The following is a 4,017-nucleotide window of genomic DNA, read 5'->3' on the forward strand; positions in this document are numbered from 1 at the left end:
CAAACAGAATAGAATCAAATTCCAGTGTTCTAAATCAATATAAACCCACAGTGTCCCGGCAAACAACAGGCTTTCATTTTCTGTCTCATCCTAGAGCTCAAATCCTGATTCATTTCAGCAGAGACTCCACAGGCAACAGGAAAGATTATGGCATTAGCGTTCGTTTATACTTTTACGGTACGTAAGTAAACAGTGGCCTTATTTCTGGGCAAGCTTACAAACCATATAAGGTCGGAAGTATTATAACTTAAACGTGTGCTAAGACGCAAATGAGAAAAGTAAAACGGGTGGGGGGGAGGAAGCCATTGGGAATAGCCAGGGGCATTCATTAAAGGAACCAAGAGAATGCCAACAATATTTAAACCTCCTTTTTTTAAAAAAGGGATTTTTTTTTGCTTAAAATTCTTCACTCTAAATGAATTATGTCAGCTGCCAATGAAAGAATGTCACTACTACACTGTGGACACCTTTTGCAGTGTAAATCCATGCCCCCTTTTTTTACATGGTGAACTTCAACCTAGCAATTATTACAACAAACGTTATAGTCTAAAGCTCAAACACATTTAAGCAATTCTGAAACAGAACTGCATACAAACTAAATTAAATTTACATCATAACAAACATTTCCTTGAGCCTCTTGCATTCATCTCAGGGCCTTTTCACCCAGGCTGTCAAGGTTATGGTCAGCTTCACTTTCAGTCTCCTTCGTAGGTGCTGGCCCTGCCTCTGCCTCTGGTTCTTCCTGTGTTCACGTGGTTGTGGGAGCAGCAAAGGCTGCAGGAGTTAAAACAGCTGCAGCCACAGCCTTCTCTTTCTTGAGTTTTTTGTGCTTCTTATCCTTTTTGTGTTATCCTTCTTTTTCTTCTTTTTTTATCCCCCCCTCCTTCTTGATCCCGGTTCCTTGCCTGCCATGGGCATGCTGTTGGGCTTTTAGCCTTTGTGACGGGTACCACTGGTGACCTGTTTGTAGAGTGTGACTGAGACTGGACCGGGGTTGGGGGTGCTTGACGTTTTTTAGCTGCTGGCTCAGGAGATCCTGGGACAGATGGAGAGAATGAGATCCTTCTTACAGACTGAAGGCTTGGTGAGGCAGCCATTTTTGTTTTTTTAGGTTCTGGAGTTCTGGGGACTCTCCTAATGGGTCCAGTAATTGGAGAAGGGGACTGCCTTCTTTGGGTGATAATGATGTTCCTCTTCGAATGGGCGGAGGACTTGAGGTGGTCTGAGGAGCTCGAGGCCGTGGTGAGGGCGAATTCCTTTTGTTTGGTTGTGGTGATCTGGCTTCCCGAGTAGATCCGCTTGGGGAAGACCCTTTTCTATGCTTTGATGATAACGAAGGTGAACATCTCTTGGTGACTGGGGAACTTCTTTATTTGGGAGGCAGAGAATGGGAAATCCTATGCTTTGGTGGTGGACATGGTGATGCCCTTCATTTGGGAGGGGAGGAGGGAGAAGCCATTCTTCTCTTTAGAGGTGGAGAAGGAGAATATCACCTCTGTGTTAGAGGAGAGTATCTTCTTGGAGAAGGTGAGCGTCGACGTGGCGTAAGAGGAATCCTTCGCCGTAGAGGTGTCAGAGACCTGCTTCGTCTATGAGGAGGAGCAGGAGGAGAACATCGCCTTCTGGAGGGTAGTGGGGAGGGACGTCTCCCTCTAGCATGAGGAGAAGTCTCTTTCTGACACTTTCGTGGTGATGGAGAAGCACTCCAGGAAGGAGAATGTCTCCACCACCTGCCTACCTCACCATTTTTCTCATGGAACCTCTTGGGCCGCTCATCTTCTGAGGACAAAGATCCAGAATCACATGAAGACTGCTGGTTTTGTCGCCTATATTGGCATCTCTGCTGCACTGCCATTCTGCCACCTTTATCTTCTTCCGATTCAGATAACTGTACTTTTCTAGGCTTGGGCGCTGGTGAAGGGGACTTTCCTTTCTTAGCAACTTTGTTTTGTCACTTTAGCTGAAGTTCTTCCTTGAGAGACAGAAACACGACTTGCTTGTAAGGTTTGACCCTTGGGGTGTTGAGGAATGATGAGTTTTTGGCGGTGGAGTTGCTGGCGGTGATGGTGCCGCCTCTGTGGAGGACTTACTAAAGGAGGTAACCTACGAGTTTTTCAAGGGGGCTGGATGTCCTCTTGGGTGGTTTCCTTGGCGGTGACCGGGAACGAGACAAAAGAGGATAATGAGCTACTCCCAGACAAGGATGCTGATGAATGCCTTCTTAGTCTCACTGGAGATCTCCTTCTATGTCTTGGTGGAGGAGGCATTTTCTTGGTGGAGTTCTTCGAAGAGGTGGTCGCTTCTTGGGCTGGGTCTCCTAGGTGAGTATGATCTTGGTCGGGATCTATGAAGCCCTCTAGGTTGAGCACCAGGAGAGCGAGAATGCGCCAGGACCTTGATTTGGAACGAGTCTCCCTATCTTTTGAGTAAACAAAAAATGTTCTGGACGTTTTCTTTTACAGCTAAAAAACATTCTTAACACTAGATTATTTTCCAATTAATAGTGGAGAAAAAATATATTATTATAAGCGATCAGTTGGAAAACTGGCTTTTCCTTTTTTCCCCCACAAAATGTACATGTTTATAATCATTTTGTAGTCCCTGAGTGGGACAGTTAATTAATTAATTGTGCTCTTGAGGAACTTGTACTTAGACCAAGAGGCAGTCATTTTACTTGGATCCACAATCATAGCCCATGAAACCAGGAGTCAAGAAATCATTGCACTGCATTGGGCAAATATGCTGCAAAAGACCTCTTTGAAGTGTTAAAAAGTAAAGATGTCACTTGGAGGACTAAGGTGCACCTGACTGAAGCCATAGCCTTGTCACTCGTCCCATGTGCATGTGAAAGCTGGACAATGAGTATAGAAGATGAAAGAATAATCAATAACTCTGAATTATAGTGTTGGTGGAGAAAGTATGGATAAAGTATACATGTTTCTTCTTGGGAGGGATTGATTCCAGGACCCCTACTGATACCAAAATCCACTGATGCTCTAGTCCCTTATATAAAATAACATAGTGTCTGCATATAACTTACATACATCCTCTTGTATACTTTAAATCATCTCTAGATCACTTACAATACCTAATACAATATAAATGCTATGTAAATAGTTATTTCATCACAGTTGAAGACTTGCTTTAGAAGGTAGCTTTTCACTTCTGTGAGTTTCTTGAACTCCTCCAGGAACACTGAGTCAACGACGTCAGTTGGCCTATGATCTTGACGTTCTTGAGGCTGTAGTGTTTTCTACAGCTAGCTAGGCTTTACTAGCTTCAAACTCCTTCTTCTCGCTCTCCTCAACTTCATCACACTTAGCATTTGAGGGATTGATTTCACCACTTAATTGCTTCTTAGGAGCCATTTTTCTTTTTTTCAAAGAAACAAAGAATGCACATGACACAAGTAGCGAAGGAACAAGACGTGAGGTGAACTATGCTCAAATGAGTGCTGGAGAGAGAGTGAGGATCTGTGAAATGGCGGGAGGCTACAGCAGGGGATGCCTACGCAGCACTTCATTCGCGTGAATTCAGTGTGGTCCTCGACAAATAGGAAATTCAAGTTTTGCTTTTTGGAATTTTTTTTTCCCCAAATATTTCCAATTTGCTCTTGGTTGTATCCGTGGTTGCAGAACCCACAGATGTGGAGGGGTAACTTGTATAAGTCACTCTAAGATACAAGATATATGCAAGATACAGAATGCTCACATTGAGATTTCACGAGCTCCAGGTTCATAAAATCTGTAAAGGTCATCAACCAACCTGTCAATAGTTCTAAAGAAAGTTTTAGCTCAATTTTCATGCTGCACATCAGCCATTTAAACAAGATTTATTCTAGGTTCCCTAGAAAGGCCACATTAACATTTTTGGAGGACTGACTCTTCAAACAACAAATCATCAAGTGTGTAAATAAAGCTTTGGGGGGGACCATTTCAGTAACGTACTGTGGGTCTTCGGATTTCCCACAAAGAAAAATAAATAAAAACAAGAACAACAACAAAGACTCATCACCCA

At 43.3% G+C, this 4,017-nt stretch overlaps 1 pseudogene; it reads right to left on the bottom strand.

The window, feature by feature from the left end:
* Positions 1–252: 252 nt before the first annotated feature.
* On the bottom strand, positions 253–3,368 carry LOC100670323 (serine/arginine repetitive matrix protein 1-like; annotated as a pseudogene).
* Between the last annotated feature and the right edge of the window lie 649 nt (positions 3,369–4,017).

This window comes from Loxodonta africana, chromosome 10, assembly GCF_030014295.1.
Source record: "Loxodonta africana isolate mLoxAfr1 chromosome 10, mLoxAfr1.hap2, whole genome shotgun sequence".
Classification (NCBI taxonomy): Eukaryota; Metazoa; Chordata; class Mammalia; order Proboscidea; family Elephantidae; genus Loxodonta; species Loxodonta africana.